The 25,049-nt window shown below is 43.3% G+C and overlaps 1 protein-coding gene across 6 annotated transcripts in view; it reads left to right on the plus strand.

Moving 5' to 3' along the window:
• The window catches only part of LOC149310349 (exostosin-like 3), a 225,578-nt gene that overhangs the window by 51,447 nt on the left and 149,082 nt on the right, over positions 1-25,049 (plus strand). The window contains exon 1 of one of the 6 annotated variants that reach the window (XM_089528772.1): positions 13,225-13,274. The exons of the other annotated variants lie outside the window; for them this stretch is intronic. The gene's annotated coding sequence lies outside the window, so the exon portion shown is untranslated. Of the gene's footprint in view, positions 1-13,224; positions 13,275-25,049 lie in introns of those variants that run through there. 6 annotated transcript variants of the gene reach the window in all.

Genomic DNA, 25,049 nt, shown 5'->3' on the forward strand with positions numbered 1-25,049 from the left:
ATTTATCTTCCTCTTTACATAACTTCAGTTTTTCTATTCTGATTTCTTCATATCATATCCCCATGCTTATATATTATATTATTATATTACTATAATGTGCTGCTGCTGTGTGAGTGAATCTTTATCTTGCATTCACCTTCCCGTTCATTCATCCCTTTGACATCTCTTAATGGTATTATAGCCTTATATAATACAATATGTAAAAATCTATGGTCTGAATCTATTAATCTAAATATGAATTGAAACATGTATATCTATATATCCATACCCTGTTAGTCATTATATCTTTTCTTAATTCTTTCCTTCTGCATTTTTGAAGCCAGCTGTTATTATGACTGGGAGACAGTTTCATGCTAGGAAAACACACTGAAACTATTTGTAACATGGTGCTTCTCCAGTTCTCTCCAGGTCCAGAAAAGGAACTTTACTGTCAGTTGCTTGGAACTAAGAAAAGCCCCTTTACTAGGATGCCAGTGGTTGGTAGGGGTAGTAGGACTGGAGTAAAGAGGGGGCTGCATTTTTGGACTCTTTATAGAAGGTTATGTATGTGCCTTCATCAAACAAGCATGTTAGTTTGAATCTTCTGCCTGTTCTGAGAGAACTAGAAATATAAAAAAGATTATATTGTGCATTAGAGAAAGCAGGCATGTAATACAGGGTGTCTAAGGCTGAACTTCTAACCCAGTGATTCCCAAACGTTGGTCCTCCAGGTGTTTTGGACTTCAACTCCCAGAGGCCCCAGCTACCTTGGTCAACAACCAGGCATCCTAGGAGCTGAAGTCCAAAACATCTGAAGAACTAAAGTTTGGGAATCACTTATGTAGCCATTGAGAGACTGCTTTGGGGCTTTAGGAACCTGGTGTCCCCATTCTTGCTGGTCCCTGCAGTCAATGAGACAGAAGAATGCCATGGTACCAGAGCAAGGGATAGGCCATCTAATCTAACATCCTATTTCCACAGTGGCTATTATAAGAAAAATAAATTGAACAAACATAGGATATGTGACACCTGGCTTGATAACAGTACAAGCTAAACACAGAATAGAATAGTAGAATCATAAGAAGATGCCAGCCACAGATGCTGGCGAAACGTCAGGAATAAACTCTTCTAGAACATGGCCATATAGCTTGAAAACCCAGAAAAAACTAAGACTCTTAAGAGTTCGAATAGACCACTATGGCCATTTTGTTTAATCTCCTGCCATACAGGAATACACAACTAAAGCACTCCTGAAAGATGCCGTCCAACCTCAGTTTAAAGACTTTCAAAGGAGAGTCCATCACCCTCCAAGGCAATCCATTCCTTTATCCAAAAGCTCTTGAAGTCGAGGTTCTTCCTAATATTTAGTTAGATCTCATTTCACTTGAATCCGTTGGCTTGCGTTCTAGTCTCTGGAGCAGGAGAAAACATCTGAAGATGCCAGCCACAGATGCTGGCGAAACGTCAGGAAAAAACTCTTCTAGAACATGGCCACATAGCCCGAAAAACCCACAAAAAAACTAGAAAACATGTTTGTTCCAACTTCTACATGATATTCCTTCAAATAATTAAAGATAGCTATTATGCCACCTCTCATTCTTCTCTTCGTTGACACTGCTTTAACTGCTATGACTCCATGCTATGAAATTCTGGGGTTTGTCGGTTTGTGAGATATTCAACCTTCTCTGCCAGAGAGCTCTAGTGCCAGAACAAACGACAAATCCCAGGGCCCCATAGAATGGAGCCATGGCAGTAAAAGTGGTGTTACACTGTATTAATTCTGCAGTGTCGCAGCAGTCTTGGTTTTGAAATGTTTGATCATCTTGATTCTCCCTTCTCTGGACTTGTGCCAGCTTTTCAATATCCTTCTTAAACTGTGTTGGCTAGAACTAGACAGTATTCCAGATGAGATCTGACCAAGCCAGAGTAGAGCAGCACTATGAATTCCCTCAATCTGGACGCTATGTTCCTGTTGGTGCAGCCCAGAATTGCACTGTGTTTTTTTGGCCATTGCATTACACTGTTGACTAACCTTAGGTTTGTGGTCTACTAAGACCCCTAGGTCCTTTTTTACGTCTCCTGCTTTCAAGCCAGTGTGGTGTAGTGCCTTGAGCATTGGACTCTGGAGACTAGGGTTTGATGGTGAGAACTGTCCTTTTGATCCTTCTTTATACAAGGTTCAGGGAAATTTCCATCGTATATACATCCATGGAAATCCACTGGGTGATCCTGAGCAAGTCATACTTGCTCAGCCTCAGGGGAAGGCAAAGACAAATCCCCTCTGAAGAGATCTTGCCAAGAAAACCTAGGATTGCCTTAGGATTGCCATGAGTCGGAAACAGTTTGGAGGCACACAACAACAAAAACGAACTTTCAGGCCGTCTGTCACCCATTCTGTATTTGTGCATTTCATGTTGATGTGAATCAACAGTGTGATGTGCTGGACAAAAAAAATGTCTTTAATCATAGGATAGATGGCTATCTTTTGGGAGCACTTTAGTTGTGTAATCCTGCATGGCAGGAGATTTTGAGTAGATGACTCTTGCAGTGCATTCCAACTCTGTGATTATGTGTCTCTAGCAAGCCTTTCAATCAGGATGTGATCCCAACAGCAACAGCACCCTTCTGCTTCATTTCCCCAGTATATCAGGCACTGAGAAACATGTTTCCTCTGATTTTGGGAGACAATGACTGGTATCCATTGATAGCCTTATCATCTGTCACCCTCAGCTCTTTACTAGTGGTGACCTCAGCAGAGTGATCCTCTGGGCTTTAGAGCTGTTTGCTTTTTCTGAGCCTAAGGATTAAATTTGGGCCTTCCAGTGCCATCCTTCCACTCTTATTTTGAAAATGAACCTAAAAATGAAGTTAACGGAGGAAAGTGACCTCCTTATTGTATGCAACTTGTTAGAGGAGGTAATGCAAAGCAAGATATAACATATGAAGTAGTACTTAAAGAAAGATCCCTCCCCTAGTTTTTAGGGGGTCTGGTTGTTGCAGAGAAATTGTGGCTTGCCCACAGGCCATTTAGGAAGCTTGTAGGTGGGACAAGACAGGAGCAGAGCACTCTGCTCTGAATAGAATCATAGAATCATAAAGTTGGAAGAGATTGCACGGGCTATCCTGTCCAACCCCCTGCCATGCAGGAAATCTCAAAAGCCTTACAGCTCAGTATAGAATGGTGCGCAAGAATAATTGGCGGGAGATGGGGGGGCAATGAAGCTGAATATAAGTGCATTCCCTATTACAACTAGGGCCTGTTTCATACTACTCAGTTATAGCACTTTGACACCAACTTAACTGCCATGGCTCCATCCTTTGAAATCCAGGGATTAGTAGTTCTCTACAGCATTTAGAATTCTCTGCCAGAGAGCTCTAGTGACCCATAAAACTATTTACAGTCGGCCCTCCACATTTGCGACTTTGACTTTTGCAGGTTTAAATATTCATGGATTTATTATTATTATTATTATTGTTGTTGTTGTTGTTGTTATTATTATTAACCTTTATTTGTAAAGTGCTGTAAATTTACACAGTGCTGTACATACAGTCTTTTAATTAGGCAGTTCCCTGCCCTCAGGCTTACAATCTAAAAAGACATGACACAAAAGGAGAAAGGAGTGGTGGTGGGAAACGGGATCAGGTCCAGCAGTTCTTCTCTACCTCCGAGGCCTGGACCAAGAGAGATGGACTGGAGGGAGGGCTTGGCTTCTTGACTACAGTTGCCCCTCTGTTTTCACAGGGGATCCATTCTGGACCCTCCCTCCCACGAAAATGGAAAATAGCCAATATTCAAGCCCAGTGTGGCGCCCCCCATTTTTCCCCCTATGTTTGCCGCCCATGAACAGATGAGGGACACAGAGTCAAAGTCCGCGAAAACAGAGGAGCAACTGTAATATCTTTTCTCAAGGAACCTCTAAGTCCTCCAGCATGCCTCTGTGGCTAATTTCCACTGGAAGTCATGCTGGAAGACGTAGAGATTCCAAAAGAGAACACTTCTGTAGGCATTTGTAAGTCCTCTAGCACAATTCTCTGGTCAACTGATGCGTCCTGGTGGCGCAGTGGTTAAATGCCTGTATTGCAGCCACTCACTCAAAACCACACGGTTGCAAGTTCAAGACCAGCAAAAGGGCTCAAGCTTGACTCAGGCTTGCATCCTTCCGAGGAGGTCACTAACATTAGTACCCAGATTGTTGGGGGCAATTAGCTTACAGTTGTAAACTGCTTAGACACTGCTTAGGTGGTATGAAGCGGTATATAAATGAAGCTTGTTTGTTTGTTTTTGTTTATTGGGTTTGCTATATGGCAAACATGGCTACCCCTGGATGTTTTATGCACACTATATCGGGAACATTGCACACTATATAGGGAACTTTTCTTTAAAAAAGAATATCCTCCTTGGGGATGGAGTGTTCTCCGTCCTGATCCAGATAATCTTTACTGCGTGTATGTTCGCTGGCTGTTGTGGCAGTTGCTTCCAGCTCCATAGCAGCTGTCATGTTGCTTGCCCAGCTTGAACCTCTGCTGTTACAGAGCTTGAACATGGAGCAAACCTTTCAATTATGAAATTTGCTGATATGGATTTGGAAGAGTGTTCTACTACATTTTGCAGGATTATGAGTATTGTGGCCTTCTGCCAATTGTTTTTTAAAAGTGCTGCTCTTCTCCCCGTACCCCACACTCGCCTGGGGCCTTTAATTTGTACATTCCCAGTGCAAAGCACATGCCTGCTTTCCTGCTCAGAAAACCCAGATATAATTAAAGAGAGGCTGAATTCATCTGTTCACAGAGATTGTCTGAGAGTGAAAACTGAGGTCTGATATTTGGCCAAGCCCAAGAGAGCCAGAACATACCAGGAAAAATGTCATCTGGGCTGTTAAAAGATGGTGATGTATCTGGGCAGCGTGAATTGTGCTCCTCCTTCATTGGTTTTTCAGACTTTCCCAGCTTCAGGGAATCCACCCTATACCCCTTCTAAGGGTAATGTTTAACAGGAATGGGTTTGGGGATTTTTTTAAAAATTGTTTTTTGAGAGTGAGAAGATACTTAGAGACAGAAAATGTGGCACGCTTTTCCTCGTACATTTTCCCTAAAAACCTTGGTGCATTGACTCCTGAAGAAAGCTGAAGGAGTCTCTCTGTTTTATTTAAAAAAGCTTAGAAAAATTATGTATTGGACTACGCTTCCGACAATCTCTCAGCAACTTTCAAGCTCTGCTAGAAGTTGTCTGGAACTGGTGGTTGTGACTTCAGCCATTCACCAAGAGATCATTCAGACATTGTTGTTTTTTTCATGACTGTGTGAATAATCTCACTCACACATTCTGGTTTTGTTGTTTACACTATTTTTTTATCGGAAAGTTCTGTTGGAGTCGATGATATGGGTGTATTCGAAACATGTTCAAGACATCCAGAGTTTTATTCTGGTTTATCCTGGGTCTGTTTGCATTGGTTATTCATGCAGCCGACAATGCGAATCTTTTAGGAAAACTTGGGGGGAAAACCCAAAATTGATTATCCTGGTTAAGTGGGTTTTTTGGCAGCCCCCCTCCCACCAGACTTAATCAGATGCATTCAAAATGCATATGAACAACAAAGCTTCATAGAATCATAGAGACCACAAGGGCCATCCAGTCCAACCCCATTCTGCCATGCAGGAACTCTCAATCAAAGCATCCCTGACATATGGCCATCCAGCCTCTGCTTAAAGACCTCCAAAGAAGGAGACTCCACCACTCTCCGAGGAAAGAGTGTGTTCCACTGTCAAACAGCCCTTACTGTCAGGAAGTTCCTCCTAATGTTGAGGATCGACAGTGGAACACACTCTCTCGGAGTGTGGTGGAGTCTCCTTCTTCCTTCTACCCAAATTCTATAGGGATTATTTTTCACTGTCAATAACCTTCTAGGTTAGAAGTCTTCCCTGTTTCTTTCTTGGAGGCTTAATATGACATTCAGGTGAACCTTCTGCTTTGGTTTGGAGTTTTATACCTAGATCAATTCTCCTCTGTCCCAATTACAGTATTTTAATTCTTCTGCTTAACTCCCATTCCAGGAAACGTCTGCCTATTGCTTGCAACCAGCTAGCCAGGGCTTCCTTGGGTAAACCCCCATGGCTCTGCCCTTCTTAGCTTCCGTCTCTGCCTTCTGTGGATTGCTTTCTTGGAGTCTGATGCTAAATCCTAGGCTGTGTGATCAGATGACATGGATGGCTTTATTCCTGAAATTGTTGGTTGAGAAAGGATGGTTCTTGCTGACGTGGTTTGGCTTCCAGATCTAGGCTGACACACCCATGTATGTTGCGGCCTCTTGTCTTGGCAGAGGTAACTCCTGGCTTCAACAGCAACAGAAAACAACAACAAACTATTCTCATAAGGAGTTGTTTCCCCCCCTTGACCAGGTGAAGTACTGTCAGTTAAGGTGGGGGGCTGGAAGAAAATAAGGAGAGGAATATAAGTATACCTCAGTTAATGTGAGAGATGTGTTCCTGGGCTTTACTTCTTTAACAGAGATTTTGGTACCAGTGGGCCCTTGGTATCTGCTGGGGTTAGGTTCCAAGATCCCCCCTGGATATCAAAATCCATGGATGCTCAAGTCCCATTAAATAGAGTAGCATAGTGAAATGGTATCCCTTATATAAAATGGCAAAATCAAGGTTGGCTTTTAGGAATTTATATATTTTTAATGTACTGTATTTTTAAGTCATGGATGTTTGAATCTGTGGATACAAAATCCATGGATACCGAGTGCTGACTGTACCATGTACTTTGGCACCAGAGAACCATGTACTTTGATATGTGGCCAGAAGAAGGAAGGGTCCACTTGCACGAATACCCTCCCATAGTATCTGAACTGAGGACAATAACCACAACATCTTGACCAAATGCAGGGCTATGGCTCACGTCCTGTATGATTTTTAATATTTTTGCCTGATGAAGAAGCCAGTGTAGCTTCGAAAGCTTGCAACATGTATAATATGCATTTTGGTTGGCCCAATAAAGGTATCACTGTTTTGTGGATTTTGGATGATGCTGTACTTTGGTACCAGAGGTAGAAATTGCATGGAAAGAACAAGGATAGGTTCCTGTTGTTGTTGTGTGCCTTCAAGTAATTTCTGACTTAGGGAACCATAAGGCTTTTCTTAGCAAGTTTCAGCAAACAGAATTTGCCATTGCCATCCTCCGAGGTATAGAAAGAGTGACTTGTCCGTCTGCAGTAAACAATACATGAAAGCAGGGTCACCCATTGGGTTTCATGGCTGAGCGGGGATTTGAACCCTTTTCTTCAGAGTCATAGTCAGATGCTCAAACCACTACACCTTTCTGGTCCCTACACTACTAAAAAGGAGAGCAGTTTGACATGTTTCAGCAAAGTTTCAATTCAAAACTATCATGCACATGTGAAATGCAACAGCCAGGGCAGGGAAGCTTTGCATAAGTAAATTAAACCATTTTAAATCTTCTATTGGCGGCTTGAAAGCTTCTTCCAAATTGCATAGTGGGATGATTCCCCCCCTCCTTTCAACAGCCTCCGTTTTTCTTATGATTTCCCTTTTAGTGGTGAAACTTACAGATCTATGCCTCGCCAATATGCCAGAATAGCTAGTCAAGCAGGCTAGACAGCTTTTCCTTTTTCTTTCTGTTTTATTCTTCATTCATGCTCAGTAAGGGATTCTGGAGGAAAGTGTTCACCTTGCCTGTTGCATGTAAACACATGCAGCTACAGGAGGGTACTTAGAACCCCATTCTTTCCCTGGGAATGCTTTCATGCATCTTCTCTGAAGATGCCAGCCACAGATACTGGTGAAAAGCCAGAAAAAAAAACTCCTCTGGAACATAGTCTGAAAAACCCACAAAAGCTTTTCATGCATTGTTTACTGCAGACGTGCTGCTGAAACCGAGCACTGAAAGTCTGTCTTTCTCCAACCTTCTTTCACCATCCTCTCTGTGTCAATGCTGCAAAAAAAAAACAAAAACCCAAAACCAAAAACCTTTCAGCTAGTCAGAAGCCAAGAAAAGTGTGTGTGTGTGTGTGTGTGTGTGTGTGTGAGAGAGAGAGAGAGAGAGAGAGAGAGAGAGAGAGAGATCTGGGTTGGGCTCCCATCAAAACACTTTGTAAGGAGCTTTTTTGTCATAGGTTTTGTAAACTGAGGCATGCCTGTATTCAAACCATAACTTGCTCTCAGCCACAGTTGTTGCTTGCATTTAGTGACAGCATTTGATTCTATTATTTCAGTATAAATATCACAGTAAACTATCGCTGCTGTTAAGGAGAGAGTAGTGAGGTAGGCCGGATCTCCAAACTGTGATCAGAGCTGATGATGCTTGAACAGGCCTTTTGGCTCTTTCTAGGTGTGTGGTAGCATGGTTGGCTTTGAAGATTTTTTCCAAAGTTTTAAGCCCACCCTGTTTTCCTGTACTTGTTTATCTCTGTTTTCAGACCTTCAAAGGAGTGTATGAGCTTCACACAACACAGAAACAGTTTTAACTTTTCAGGTGAGGTGTTTGCATTTTCAAAACAGTGAATCAGAGTTTATTGCCTTTTATCACTGTTGCTTTTCCTGTTCGCTTAATGCGTGAGGAGATGAATTGGAGAGTGTGAAGCCTTCCTCATCGTTGCATTTTCAGAGAGCATACAGCTGAAATGATAAGATAGATCATCATTCCTTGGTGACCAAAATGGTGAAAGGTCTGGAAACCACAAAGCCCGATGAAGAGCTGCTTAGGAGCCCTGGTGGCGCAGTGGTTCAATGCCTGTCCTGCAGCCACTCACTCAAAACCATAAGGCTGCAAGTTCAAAACCAGCAAAAGGGCTCAAGCTTGACTCAGGCTTGCATCCTTCCGAGGAGGGAAGGGTAAGGGATGACATGATAGCCATTTTTAAATATTGGAAAAGGTGTCATATTGAGGATGGAGCAAGCTTGTTTTCTGCTATGCTAGAGACTAGACTTGGACAGTGGATTCAAACTAAACTTATTATTATTAACATTATCGAGCGTATCAGCTGGCCTGGTTTTGATGTATGGTTTTAATGTGTATTTTTGGAATGTTGTTATAAGTTTTATTTATGTATTGCAATTTTGTCCTGTATTTTGTATTTGTCATTGCAATTTTTACTGTACTATGATCAACACGGAATAGTGGTCTATAAATAAAACTTATTATTATTATTCAGAAAGAACCTCCTGACTGTTAGAGCTGTTTGACAGTGAAATATGTTGCCCAGGAGTGTGGTGGAATCTCTTTCTTTGGAGGCGTTTTAACAGAAGCTGGATGGCCATCTGTTGGGAGTGCTTTGATTAGTACTGTATTCTTGCATGGCAAGAGGAGGTTGGACTGGCCCTTGGGGTCTCTTCCAGCTGTATGATTCTGTGATACCAACTGTATGCTCAGCTTCCTTTGTCTGCCTTTTATGTAGCATTATCTTTGATTGAAGGAAGTTGTTGGTTGTGAAAGCTCACAGAGATTTTTGTATTCTTTTGGCCATAAGACAAATTCTGAAACGTGTTTCATTTCTATTTGCATAAGGACAAACCTGCTTGAGTAGAAACAAAAGTTATGGAACAACTTTTGCCAACTTGGTGACCTCTAGACCTGCTGGATCACGAATTCTGCCATTTCTTTCAGAGTTCCTGAATTGTTTTCCTGGCTCTTTTTCTGTCTGACTGCAGGACATTTCATTGAAAGTACGGTGTGAATGCAGCTCCAACAAACCTTACCCTTGAGTCCCTGAAGAGATTTTGTGCGTAGAGACTTGGTTTTTGGTCTGTGACAGAGTTTGGATCCTTGGGAAAAGGGTGCTCATTGTTCAACCTATTATTGAGTTATAAATGCTTTTGTATTTCCCTACTCAAAAATGGTGTGAATGGGGTTTGGATTTTCAACATAACCCAGCATGAGCCACATTAGGAGGCATCCATGGGGAAAATTCTTCAGCAGTTTAGGAGTTGTGCCATTAACATCCTCCCACTCCTGTCTTCAAGTGGTAACCTCTTGTCTGTATCTGGTTATAGTTTAGCTGAAGAAATGGTCTTAGCTCAAAGACCCTTCTGTTACTCTTGATAGGCCATCTGCATAATATTTAATTCTCTCTTTATTTTGCTGTTTTTCAGCAACAGGCAGCTGCCTTCCTCTGTGGCCTCTGTTTGTCGCCTAGCACCACTGCTGAGGTCAGAACAAGGTGCCCAGCCATGCTATCAATGCTGTGCACCATGTACTGACCTCAGAGCGACTTGTGCCCATGGCAGCAGCACCAGGTGATGTAAGGGGACCATGAGTGAAAAGGCAGCTGCCTATTATTGCTGAAGATGCCAGCGAAACATCAGTACCAAACTCTTCCAAAACATGGCCACATAGCCTGAAAAACCCACAAGAAACTATAGCAAAAGGTGAGTTTTAAAAATATAGGATAGGGGGAGAAAACAGGTGCAGTCCTCATGAAGACAATCCAGACACAATTCAGGGTTTTGGTGTCTCATTGTGTAAGCCAGACGCAGTGAGCCTGGAGGGGGGGATCAGGATAAAACCAATATGATTCTATATATACAAGGGCTAAGTTTCCATCTGCAAGAGGAGGTAGTAAGCAGGAATTGCAAGAGACAAAATGGATGTGGGTGGAGGATGGGATGGGGAGTTAGGTAAGTTACAGTTGACATTCTAGTTGCAGCTCATACTTCATACCTGCCTTGAATCCCATTGGGGAGAAAGGTGGGATATAAATCTTTGAAATAAAAAAGTAATAAAATTATCTCCCATTCTTGTCAGTTTTGCAAAATTTCCTGTATAGACTTATTCTCCACCCCCTCCATGATGCTTCCTCCTTCCCGGTGCCGTGGGGCTGGGGCTGATGTGGCCATGGCCAAAAGGCCATGCTCAACCCTTCTCCTTCACCATGATGACAGCCATCCCCTCACAAGGAGGCTGCTGTGGGGAAGCAAGGCTGGGTGCCCTTGGTCATGTCCTTCCTTGCAATGGCAGCGGCTACTTGTGAGGAATCGCCACCATCATGGAGAAGGAGGGCTTGGCACACTCACTCATCCCACCTATCAGGAGGACAGCCTGATCGGATGTCACCCCTCTTCTGGGGTGTCACCTGGTGTGGGCCACACCATGGCACCCCCCTAGCGATACCACTGGCCCTCCTCATAGTACATACGTGCATATCAACTTTTACAGTTGATAATATAGTCTGTGGTTTCTCTGAGTATCCCTTCCCTTGGCTGCAAGCACAGCGAATACTGTGAACTGTCTCTAGCTCAATTGTCTGGTAGTTTGGAAGAGCTCTAAGATCCAGACTGATAATATGCCGTTCCCTGTTCCTTTGAGCTCGAGACAGAGAATGTAACTTACTGTACTATGTTTGCAGTGTGCTTTAGTGGTTGCTTGAGAGCCTTGACTCTTCAGCCTGACATCAGAAAGAAGACCTTACTTATTTCACTCCCAAACTGGTGAGGGTCAAGGTAATAAATGAATTCTGTCTAGTACTAAACCTGGTAGAGGGGCGGTGTGGTGTAGTGGTTTGACTAGGACTCTGGAAATCAGGGTTTGATTCCCTGCTCAGCCATAGAAACTCATTGGATGACCTTGGGTGAATCATACACTCTCAGCCCCAGAAAACCCCATGTTAGGGTCACTGTAAGTTGGAAACAACGCGAAGGCATACAACAACAACAACTTAAACTTAGTACCAAGGTTAACTAGGCTTCACTGAAGAACTGGGTGCAACAGTAGATCCAAGAATGCTGACAACAATGACAACGGGTCTGTACAAACCATGGAAATTTGTAAAGCTTTTATTGATTTTATTTATTGGATTTATATCCTGCATTTCTCCCAAAATGGGATTCAAGGCTTGATATTTGCGTATTCATCATTTGCAATGTTTTAATATCTTGCCTTTCTCCTCCTACTGTGCCCCAAAGTGGCTCACAGCATGATTAAAAACAGATATAACTAAAAGCATAGTAAATTATAATATTAAATTACAAGCGTCATCACATTTTTAAAAAACAAAGCAGAATTAAAAACGCAGCAGGGGAAATAGTAGTATGACTCTCATGAAAAGCCACTTTTTCAATAAGCAGTTTCTTGCCTAAAACCTACTTGAACAATAGACCTTTGCCTGTTGGCAGAAGGCCAACTGGGACAGGATCAGTCTCCTTGTCAAGGGAATTCCCCAGTTGGTGAGCAACCCTTGAGAAGGCTGCCCATCGCATACTCAACATTTTGTCAAGATGTAGCTCTTCTAAGTTGAGGTGGGACATTCATGCAGGCCAGCCTTTCCTCCTGGCCATGGGGGTATATATAATTTTTAAGTTCCATTAGCAAGACAAAAAGAGATGCTTCTCTTGAGAGCCAAGTTGCCTCTGTCCTTTCTGAAGTTACAGCCTCCTTCATTAGGCAGAGAGCACTGAATTTTTAAAGAATGGAACTTAATGGGACTTAAAAAATAGAACCAATAGAACTTTAAAAACAAATTACTGGAGTATTCACATGGCCAGGAGGAGGAGGGATCCACCTGCATGAAGTTCCTTCCAGTACCATCTGAACTGAGAACAGCTGCATCTTGACAAAACGCAGGCTTGTGACTCATGTTGTCTTCTTTTTCCTCTTGTATGCTTTTTTAAAACTTCTTTGCCTGATAAAGAAGCCAGTGGAGCTTTGAAAACTTGCAACATCTATTTTGTGCATTTTGGTAGGCCCAATAAAAGTACAATCCGCATTCCTTATCCACAGATTCTTTATCCACACAGTCAACTATCCATGGCTTGAAAATATTCCCAAAATATATAAATTCCAAAAGCCAAACCTTGATTTTGCTATTTTATATAAGGGACACCATTTTACTACCTTATTGTATATCATGGGATGTGAGCATCCACAGATTTTGGTATTCACAAGGGTCCCTGGAATTAAACCTCAGTGGATACCAAGGGCTTGCTGAATCACTGTTTTGTGGATTTTGGATGTTATTGTATTTTCTATACAGCCAACACAGCTAACCCTGGATACATACTCACCATGTGTGCTTTCCTTGTGAAGGTGGAGGGACTGAGAGAGAAGGGCTTTCTGCAAAATTCTTAAAACAAGGGCAGACTTCTAGGTGATGGTGTGGTTCTTCGGATAGCTTAGAACCAAGTTGATATTACCAGTGCTTTGCATTGTTTCAGGAAACAGACTGATGATCAGTGAAACAGAACAAGGAGCGTGAGTGTTCCCTGTAACTGTCCTTAGCCAACAGTTTGGCTGCAGCATTTTGGTTCAACTGAACTTCATGAACAGTTTCTAAAAGCAGCCCTAGGTAACGTAATTTATGTGTGTGCATACTTTATGTGTATTTGTACTTCAAGTCTTCTGTCGACTCATGAATTTCAGAACGTTTTCTTAGGCAAGGACAACTCAGAGGTGATTTTGCCAGTTCCTTCCTCTGAAATATAGTCTACAGCACCTGCTATTCATTGGCAGTTCCCCATCCAAGCATTAACCAGGGCTGACCCTAGTTAGCTTTCATGTTCAGATGGGATCTGGTGTCCTTAGGGTATTTTGTTGTTCTTGTTGTGTGCCTTCAAGTCATTTATGACTTATGGAGGCCCTAAGACACAGGGGTTTCTTGGCAAGTTTTTCAGATAGCTCCACTAAATTTACAGCATTTCAAACAGCGTGTAACTACGGCATGTGTCCCTGTGGCCAGTGCACTTTCTTTACACTGCCATGGATGGCAGAGTTGGCTCACTGAGATCTCCGCTAGATAATTGTGCTCTAGTAGGGTTCATACTCTCTGTTGCAGTTAGCATAATTATTAATCCAAACCAGTCCGTATCTTTTGACCTATGCCAGATGATGTCTTCAAATACTTCCTCCGCCTGCTTTTATCTGCATTTATAAACATTTATTGCTGTTCTTTCAAAGTATTGTAGTTTTTCCTTTCTTTTCTCCCCACAATTTGCATTTAGATTGGCTGCCTGGAAGGAGAGTAAGGTGGACAGTGAAAGATGAGGCCAACTAGTCTGCCTTTCATGGAGATGTTTTGCAGAATCATGCCATCATTTATATTAAAAACAAACCCTCCTGTTATTGATAAATACAGAAGGCGTCGATTTCCCTTTAATCTTCCACTGAGAAGCCCTTCTTTTCAAAGCATACAATAATTTTGCAGAACAACCCCTCCAAAAAAACCTTTCCGCCCTTTAGTTACGGTCTGCCCTGTATTGTCAAGGCAGGATTTGAACTGCTGCTGGGGGCTCCCTGTGTTGTGTTTCTGTTGTAAAGCCAGGAGATCAGCCCTGCAGCTGTGTGGGCAGGGAAATGTTTAATACCATGCTTTATGAGCTCTGCCGCTTTTGGCATATAAAGATTTACAGTCTTCAGGTAAAGCAAGCATTTCTTCTGATCCTTTGCTCTGATGGTATTTGGCCTGCAGTTGAGGGAGGGAAAAGGCTTTTAGTTGTTTCTTCTTCTTTTCCTCCTGCGGGGTCCAATTAAATATACAGCAGTCCTCTGTTACGTATGTTCCATGCGCAATAAACTTCCAAACTTAATAGCCAGCGTAAATTAGGAAAATGCCATGTGTTTCTGTTGGTTTGCTTAACCATGTCTACTTTGCCTTCTTTTTATGTGGGAAGGGGCAGACATTTGCCAGAGGCAGTGGAGATAATATTTTGCTTAAGCTAAGGCCACTAGTTGATTGAAATGGCTGAGAGTAGTGAGCTATGAATGGGAAAATCTCTGGTGAGGACCTTGCCTCTGCTGTGAACTCAGCTTTAAGCAAGCCCTCCACACTTCACCCTTCTCTCAAACCTCAGCTCCTGGCTCTGCAAAATGAGTGATAACAATACTGACTTACCTTCTAGGAATGTTTGCAAAGATTGCAACTAGATAATGCATGGGAAATGCTTTGAACGCTTGAAACCACTGCAGAAGTGTTAATTATTACCCCAAGCTCCTTTCCACAGATGTGGCCTCGAAACTAGCTTCTTTAAACCAAAAAGAAAGAGTACAATGTGCAAGTGAAAAGTGGGATTCTTCAGATGCTGAATTTCTGTACCTGCTTTGTTCTGCTGTTCTTTTGCTTTTCACCATTCTCTTGCCTCTCTCCCCAAGCTTTCTCCCCCCCCCCCCCCCAGCAGTCCATTTTTATATAAAGCATACTGTTCCTTTCTGCTCCTTTCCTGTACCTTCTGATTTTTCTTTTATAGTCCTTTCCCAGCCTTGGCAGCACCTGTGTAGTTTTCTGGTAGTGGTGTGAGAAGTTTGTGTGTTAACTGCCTTCGCATTGATTTCATGGCAACCAGTGAATGAGACTTTCAAACACTCTTCAAGGACAGCTCCATGTAGAACACTTTTGTTGTGGTTGTGGTTGCTAACTGTCAACCTCAACTCATGGCGACCCTGTGTGTGAGACATCTCCAAACTGTCCTGTCCTCCACAGCTCTGCTTAGGTCTTGCAGACTCAGTGTGGCTTATACTTTGTAAACCACTTAGAGAGTTCTTAAGTGCACTGATAAGTGGTATAGAAATGTACTTGCTATTGCTATTGCTCTCTGGTTGAGTCTAGGCATCCATGTGTCGTCTTCCTCTTTTTCCACTGCCTTCTACCTTTCCTGGAATCATTGTCTTTTCTAGTGATTTATGCCTTCTTATGATGTGGCCAAAGTACAACAGCCTCAATTAAATCATATTGGGTTCCAGGAGAGTTACATCTTGATCTATTCTAGGACCCATTTGGTTGTCTTCTTGGCTGCCCATGGTATACTCACCACTTTTCTCCAGCACTACATCTTGAATGAGTTGACTTTCTTTCTATCAGCTTTCTTCACTGTCCAGCACTTGCATCCATACATGATGATGGGGAACACAATGGCTTTGGACAATCCTGACTTTAGTGTTCAGTTTTATATCTTTGCACTAGTTTTTTCTTGCCTAGTTTTTTCACAGCTTCCCTTCCCAATCCTAGTCTTCTTCTGATTTCATGACTGCAATTAGCTGATCAATTATTGATCTAACTATTTTAATCCCTTTTATAGATTGAATTCATGTAAATCTTCTACGGTCTTTATTTTTGTTTTCCTGGTAAATTGATGTTCTTGAGCTAATAAATACATTTGTGGAGGATTGTTAGTTATGGGGCTTGCTCAAATCTTTAAAATGTTACTACTTTGGACTGTAACTTCCAGAATGCCCCAGCCAGCATTGTAATCCAGAAATACCATTTCCAAACTGTGGAATTGCTTTCCTAATACACTCTAAGAAGAAACAAACATCTTGTTGTACCATAGACTAACAGCTTTTAATCGGCTAACATGGACATATGGTTCCCCCAAATATGACGGACTTCCTCTTCCTTAAATGCATCTGTTAGAGGCTTCTTGGAGGGACCCTCTTTTGTTTTTCACCAATATCTTATGTGAAGTTATTAGAGAAGGATTTCTTTACAATGGCACCTTGATTGTGGAATACTTTAGCTCAGTTGGCACTGGCATGGGCTTCATTCTGGCACCAAGTGAAAACATGCCTTTCAGTGAAAGCCTTTGGAGTCCAACTTAACTTCTCCCAAAATATACGTGGATTTAAATTGTTTTAACCTTTTCAACCTTCTTTAACTTGTTGAAATATTTAATAAGCTTTTAGTCAGTGTAAATTATTTTGATAGTTTTAAATTTTAAATAATTTTAAATGGATAAATTGATTTTACTTGTATGTCGCCATGAGATTCCCGTAATATAGGAGAAGATATAAATATTTTAATAAAAAGAATAATTGGTCACTATGCTGCCAAAAATCTTTGCCACAATAGACTAACATACCTACTCTGGTCTCTCACCCAAAATTTATCTGTGGCAGTTATTTCAGAGACAAATAAATGATGGGATTGATTCTGAGGGTTCCCCAAATGAATGACAGACCTAGGTAAAGAGAGATAAGGTCACTGCAAGATTAGACCAGGTTCCCAGTTCCCAGTTCCGTCCAGGATAATGCTTGTGATAATTCCACACATATGGAGTTACAATGCAAAAAAATTTCCAGGACTGGTTGTTATTGTTAAGTGCCCTTGAGTCAACCCCAACTCAAGGTGACCCTGTGGATGGGACATCTCCAAGCTCCCTTCTCCTCCACTGCTCTGCTTAAGTCCTGTAGATTTAGATCTGTGATTTGCCTAATTGAGTCTGGCCATCCAATGTGCAGTCTTAAGTTGATTTTCTTTCTATCTGCTTTTTTACTATGGAGCTCTTACAGTCATACATGGTGATGGGGAAAAGAATGGCTTCGATGATTCGGACTTTACTGCTCAGTTGTATGTCTATTCTTTAGGATCTTATCTAGCTCTTCCATAGCTGCATTTCCCATTCCCAATCTTCTTATTTCTTGGCTACAGTCACTGTTCTGATTGATGTTCTTGATATGGAAACTCTTTAACTAGGAGTGGTAGCCCTGCCAAAGTAACGTTTCCAAGACCTGGGTCAGACCATATCGGGGAGGTCTACATTGGCCAGAATACAGTACTCTGGGCTTCCCTGGACTATTCTGGCCCCCAAGCTGCCCCAATGTCCCTCATTACCTCCACTTTTTGGAGTGATGCCGGAGGCTGTCTACACAGTATCTTGCTATGCTGCCTGCCAATGGTAGCGGAAGTCACTCCCTCAGCCCAAAAACAAGGCACCGACCATTGAGCTGGGTGCCTCATTGTGACCTCAGAGGAGTGACATGTGCCACTGGTACAGACCACAGCTGCCTGGCATCAGTTCAGAGTGTTGATTTTCTGGGATAATAATAATAATAATACATTTTATTTTTATACCGCTTTTCTAAAAGATCAAAGCGGTGTACACAAAATTTAAAGCCAGTTACAAACACATCATAAAATAGATAAAACCAATAACACAATACAATATACAAATCTAAAACAATCATTCAAAAGGGTGAGCCAGGAAGTTGATGGGATCAAAGTACACTAGTTCATTTTCCAGAGGGGAAGGCTTGACAGAAGAGGAAAGTTTTTAACCTCTTTTTGAATGTTTCTAGAGGGGTGATCAGGCGGAGTTCCTTGGGAAGACTGTTCCAGATTTTTGGGGCTGCTACTGAGAAGGCCCTCTGGGATGTAGTAGTGTATTTAGATGATGGAATTTCTAGCAAGTTCTTTCCGGTTGTTCTGAGCAGGGCGGATTATATGGGGAGATGCGGTCCCTCAAGTAACTCGGGCCCAAGCCATGTAGGGCTTTATAGGTAATACCAACACTTTGTATTGTGCTCGGAAACGAGTAGGCAGCCAGTGCAGATCTTTCAGAATAGGTGTTATGTGATCAAACCTGGAAACACCAGTGACCAATCTGGCTGCCATGTTTCGTACTAGCTGAAGCTTCTGGGCTTGGTACAAGGGTTGCCCCATGTAGAATGCATTACAGAAATCTAAGCGAGAGGTTACCAGAGCATGTACCACAGTTTCAAGGTTCCTTTGGCCCAGGTAGGGTCGCAGTTGGCGTATCAACCGAAGTTGATAGCAAGCACCTCTGACCGTCGCATCTACTTGAGATGTCAACTGCAGAGACGAGTCCAGAAGTACTCCTAAACTGCGAACTTCGTCCTTCAGGGGAAGTGTGACCCCATTCAGGACAGGTGGACAAACTTCCTTCCCCGGGCCTGGGGAACCTATCACCAATACTTCCGTTTTCTCTGAATTCAAACTGAGTTTGTTTTCCCTCATCCAGCCCATTACCGACTCCAGGTAGGCGTTCAGAGGAGAGACGCCATCCTTAGTCACTGAATCAGTTGGGGGCACAGAGAAGCATATTTGGGTGTCATCAGCATACTGATAACACCACGCCCCATGTCTCCGGATGGTCTCTCCCAGCGGTTTAATGTAAACGTTAAACAAAGTGGGGGACAGAATAGCTCCCTGAGGGACCCCAGATGTGAGTTCCCTCTTAGAGGAGCAAGTGTCCCCCAACTGCACCATCTGGAATCTTCCCGAGAGGTAGGATCGGAACCACTGGAGCGCGGTGCCTCCGATGCCCAGCTCCCTCAGGCGTTCCAGAAGGATACCATGGTCAGTGGTATCGAAAGCCACTGAGATGTCCAAGAGCACCAACAAGGTCACACTTCCCCTGTAGATGCCCAGATGGAGATCATCGACTAAGGTGACCATGGCAGTCTCAACTCCGTATCCTGCTCTGAAGCCAGTTTGAAATGGGTCCAGATAATTGGTTTCATCCAAAACTGCTTGGAGTTGGAAGGCGGCCGCTCTCTCGATCACCTTACCTAAAAATGGCAATAATGAGACTGGTCTGTAATTATTTCTTACCAGGGGGTCTAGGGAGGGTTTCTTAAGCAACGGTTTAACTGTTGCTAATTTTAAACTAGATGGAAATTTCCCCTCCCTGAGTGATACATTAATTATACGTTGTAATAATGATGTCACAGCATCACCACCCTGAGCGGTCAGCCAAGAAGGACAGGGATCGAGAGAGCACGTCGTCTTCCTAACACTTCCAAGAAGCTTGTCCACTTCATCGGTATGAACAAACTCAAAGTGATCCAGTTTAATGGAGTCCACGGAAGCTCTGGATACCTCTTCTATTGTTTCTGTTGAAATGCCAGCGTCGAGATCAGCCCTTATCCGAGAGATTTTGTCTGCAAAGAAGTTGTTAAAATCGTCACAGCAGGCCTTAGTTGGTTCTAAAATAGGGTTCAGAGTGGGAGGAAGCTAAGTCAGCTCTCTCACGACCCTGAACAGTTCTGCTGGACTTGACTCTGCAGACGGGATGATCTGGAGCAGGGGTCAGCAACCTCCGGCCCGTGGGCCAGATCCGGCCCCTGGAGGCCTTCCTTGTGGCTCCCGGGGGCCGCCACCGGGCAAAAAAATGACGGCGCCCAGAGTGGCAAAAAGCCGCGCTGGGCGCTGCCATTTTTTCGCCCAAAATGGCGGCGCCCAGAGGCGAAGTCGCGCGAGACTTCGGCCTCCAGGAGGCCCGATGCCGTCGTTGGCGCCCTCCAACAGGGCTCTGGCGGCGGCAGCGGGCCTCTGGAAGGCCCACTGCCGCCATCAGAACCCTATTCAAGGGCCCCCGCGGCCGCATCGGGCCTCCTGGAGGCCCGATGCTGTCGCTGGCACCCTCCAATAGGGCTCCGGCGGTGGCAGCGGGCCTCTCGAAGGCCCAATGCCACCGTTGCAGCCCTATTTGAGGGCTCTGGCGGTGGCAGCGGGCCTCCTGGAGGCCCAATGCCGTCGGTGGCGCCCTCCAATGGGGCTCCAGCGGCGGCAGCGGGCCTCCAGGAGGCCCGGTGCCATCGCTGGGGTCCTCCAAGAGGCTTTTTTGCCACCCTCTGACAGGGCCTGGGGCCCTGTCAGGGGCCTACAAAGAAGGGGAGGCCTGGCCCCCGGAGGGTGAAAGCTCCACCCCCGGCATGTGGCCCCGCCCCCAGAGGGTGGAAGCTCCACCCCCGGCTTCGGCCCCCCAGTCGCCTGAGGGACAGCAACCCGGCCCCTGGCCCAAAAAGATTGCCTACCCCTGATCTGGAGCAAATGGTAATTCTTTTAAATACAGTTTAACATAAGGATGGCCTGGATTCACTGCAGGATTACCCTTTCCACATCTAGACAGTCCACAGTTGAATCCTTTTGGGCCTATGTCCTTTGGACAGGATGGCATGAGGGTAAGGGAAAACAGCTGCAAATGTCCTGTGTAGACATTCCCATAGTTCTGCGTTTTCTGCTCTGACTGTTCAGCATGCTCCAAAGTCATGGGCAGAAGAATGTCTTTTCCATCATCCCATTTCAGTATTGGAATGGACTGCCTCAGAGGGTGGTGGACTCTCCTTCTTTGGAGGCCTTTAAATAGAGGTTGGCTGGAGTGCTTTAGCTGTCCTTCCTGCATGGCAGAGGATTAGGCTAGATAACTCTTAAGTCTCTTCCAGCTTTGTGCTTGTATGTTTCTGTGGTCCATTTAACCAGAAATGTTTTGAATTGAGATGCAAGGTTTTGAACCTCAGGTCTTCTGCCTGACAGGTATGTGCTCTGCCACTTAGCTACGGTCATTTTGCTGGAATCTACTGGTCAGAGGGCAGTTCTCATTGTGGTTTAAGTGTTGTGCATGTGGAGGAACAGTTCCTACTGTGCTGTGCTGCATCCCAGAATGCAGAGAAAATGACTTGATGTCTTTTGGGGTGAAACACACTATGTGAGGGCAAGTCACTGGAGACCTATTAAGGAAACTTTGCTGAGAGATAAAGCCCCAGGTTGGTTAATGAGAGATGCTGCAGGAATGATGATCTTGGTTGTGTCAGGAAGGGATAATCCTTAGATCTCTGTCAACATATAGCATATTTCTAGCCCTGGTAGTAGCAATTGTATGTCAAGTTACTGCAGTTGGTGAATTCCCCAGAAGGTCCTAAAGAAATTCTAGAAGGAACTGATGAGTCCCAAGCTGAATGCTGCCATGAAAAATGAAAGAAATGCCTGCATAGGAAAATTGCAAACTAATTCATGTACAGGAAAAAATGGTCCCAGTTGATAACAGAGTGATGCAAGATAATGTTTTAAGATATTTTCCTTTATGAGAGGGGGGATGTTTATGGAACTTGATCAAGAGCTATCATTTTTTGTTAAGCCTCTCATATAGTCCTATGTATTGCTGACCCATGTTCATACTGTGCTCCACTAAGACTCCTAGATCTCTTTTGCATGTGCTGCTACCAAGCCAGGTGTCTCCCATCCTATATCTGTGCATTTCATTTTTATTGCCCCAGTGTGGTACCCTACATATCTTCCTGTTAAAATTCATTTTTTTTTTAGTTTTGGCCCAGCTTTCTGATCTGTTATGATCATTTTGAATTTTGATCCTGTCCTCTGGGGTATTAGCTACTCCTCCTAATTTGGTGTCATCTGCAAATTTGATAAGCATGCCCTTTATTCTTTTATCCAAGTCATTGATAAAGATGTTGAATAACACTGGCCCCAGGACAGAACCCCACTGGACACCCCACTGGTCACTTCTGTCCAGGATAAAGAGGAGCCATTGTTGAACACCCTTTGGGTTCAGCTGGTCAACCATGTACTAATTCACCTAACAGCTGAATTTTCTAGCACATGTTTTACTACCTTTCGTGAAAGAATATCATGGGGGAACTTGTCAGAAGCCTTACTTAAATCAAGATATGCTACATACACAGCATTCCGAGGGCAGGGAACCGTCTAACTAAAAAGATTGCATGTACAGCGCTGTGTAAATTTACAGCGCTTCATAAATAAAGGTTAATGATAATAAATAATAATTCCTATCATTAGCCAAGATGACTGGATCAAAAAAGGAGATCAGATTAGTCTGACATGACTTGCTATTATTATTATTATTATTATTATTATTATTATTATTGTTATTATTAACCTTTATTTATGAAGCGCTGTAAATTTACACAGCGCTGTACATACAATCTTTTTAGTTAGACGGTTCCCTGCCCTCGGGCTTACAATCTAAAAAGACATGACACAGAAGGAGAAGGGAGTGGTGGAGGGAAAGGGTAAGAGGTCCAGCAGTTCCTCTCTACCTCCGAGGCCTGGACCAAGGCAGATGGACTGGAGGGAGGGCTTGGCTTCATAATGGATGGTTAATCATTTTCCAGGAAAAATACATACTCTCAAGTAGGATAATACATATACAGTACATAGCAATACAGGAAATGGTTCAATAAACTTTTGAGAAGTCCATGTTGACTTTCAGTGATCACAGCATTCATTTCTAAGACTGTCTATTTCATGATCTGCTCTAGAATCTTTCCTGGTATTGATATCAGGCTGACTGGGTGGCAATTGTTCAGCTTGTCTTTTCCCCCTCCTTTTTGAAGATGGGGACAACATTTTCCCTTCTCCGGTCTGCTGGGACCACTCCCGTTCTGGAGGAATTCTCAAAGATTATTGCCAGTGGTTCTGAGATTACTTCCTCCACTTCTTTTCATACTCTTTGATGAAGTTTATCTGGCCCTGGAGACTTGCATTCATTTAGAGTAATCAGGTATTCCTGTAGTACCTCTTCACTTATTCTGTGCTGGATTTCCTTTACTGCATCATCTTCTCCTTTTGCTCCAGCATGAACACTCTTTTCTTTTTGGGGTAAGGCAGAGGAGGTGTTTTGTAGTTCTTGATAATTCTGCACCAAAAGAAGCTGCATTTAATTATCAATATATTTATTTAAATTATTTTGTTTCTGATGAGGAGGGGCAAAGATATATCTTACGGCCCTAAAACTTGTCTAACCACTGGCATTGTTTTTTCTCACTCCAAAATGCTTGCCTTCCTGAATTCCTAGCTTTTTGGATTCATCAGACAGTGCTCCTATTCTTCTAAATTTATCCTTTTGGCTCCAAGGCCTAAACTTTCTGTTCAGAAGGCTGTGATTCTCAGGGTGCTGAATTCTGCAGTTGCTGCCTGTAACTCAGCACAACGCTGTTGTCAAATTGCAAAAGAAAAAAGCTGTCTCGTCTGTGAGGAATGTAGCCCTATGTTAGGGTCTGTCTTTTCCTTAACCTCCATCTATTTCTGTTCACCTTAGCACTGGTAAATTTGCACATCTCAAGTCATGATTTTGAAAATGGGGCAGAAATTGGCTGCCAGCTATTGAACAGCTGGGTTTTGCTTAATGGGCCTAAATTGGGAGGATGATGCATCTGCCTCAAACGCAGAATTGCACACTTTCAACAGCTCCAGAAATGTCTTAAAAGGAAGCTGAGAGGGAGTGGAAGGGCTTTTTAAAAATAGCTCTGTTCTGAGGCTCCAAATTGTGTCTCACAGAACGACAGAATATGAGGACTGACAAAAATAGCAAGGTATTGATTTCCTCTGTTCATTTGGTTTCCTTACCTGGCCTCCCAGTTCTTAAAACAATGGTGTGAATGTCTCTGTTGACAGTTCTGATAGAACCTAGCAAGCAAAGGCAATTATCCCTCAAAAGGTTCCTGTGTTGTGTAAAAGTTGCAGCACTTTATTCCCAGGAGCAAGGATGCAATGTCATGGGAAGGTCTGCAGGTTCGTTGCATGGCATGTGGTTTATGTGTAGGGCTTCCTGTTTCCAACCCCTGCCACACCTGTTGAAGGAATCTCAGTGAGTATATCAGATGATGGGAAAAGCCCTTGTCTGCTTGAGACCCTGGAGAATGACTGCCACCCACAACAGATGAGGGCAGCGAACTCATGGAGTCCCAGACGCATCCAGCACCCCCTGTTCTTCTCCTAGCCCTCCCCTTCAGCTGAAAGGTTTTTGAATTTTTGTCATCTGAAAAAAATTGCCATTCTTGGAAGCCTCCAGAGTGATTCTTTCTAAAGCACAGAGTCCTGCTTTAGTGCCAGAGGTTGGTGCCTAGGGCACTTTTCTATGATCAATTTACATCCCACCGTTTCTTTACTTCTGGGTCTCAGAATTTATTAAATTTATTAAAATGTGATCAAATTTATTTAAATCATAGATTTGGAAGAGACCCCAAGGGTCTTCCAGGCCAACCCCCCTGCCATGCAGGCACTCTGAATCAAATAAACTTTTTTTAAATAAAACCTTTATTTATATCCCGCTTTTTGTTACCACAATCAAAGCGGCGTACAACCTTTAATCAAAGCATCCCCGACAGATGGCCATCCAGCCTCTGCTTAAAGACCTTCAAAGAAGGAGACTCCACTACTCGCCAAGGGAGCATCTTCTACTGTCCAGCAGCCCTTACTGTCAGGAAGTTCCTCCTAATGTTGAGCTGGAATCTGAAATTTTCCTGTAGCTTGCATCCATTGTTCTGCATTCTAGTCTCTGGAGCAGCAGAAAATAAGCTTATTCCATCCCCAGCGTGACACCTCTACAGTATTCATATTCGTATTCGTGGGACTGATACCCACAGTTTTTCTTACCCATGTCTGAAAAATAAATATTCTCTCTAGGCATTTCCTAGGTTTTCCATCATGATTCTATTATGGCATGCTTCTGACAGAGGTTGACCATAGAGTTGTGCTGATGGACCTTGAAATGCCTGGAGAAATATTCTCTCTAGGAATCTCTAGGTCCTCCAGTGTGACTTTATAGTCAACCACTGCCAGAAGCCATTAATTTCA

The sequence above is a fragment of the Sceloporus occidentalis genome, unplaced genomic scaffold (assembly GCF_023333645.1).
Source record: "Sceloporus occidentalis isolate IW3139 unplaced genomic scaffold, rSceOcc1.0.p SCAF_6, whole genome shotgun sequence".
Lineage (NCBI taxonomy): Eukaryota > Metazoa > Chordata > Lepidosauria > Squamata > Phrynosomatidae > Sceloporus > Sceloporus occidentalis.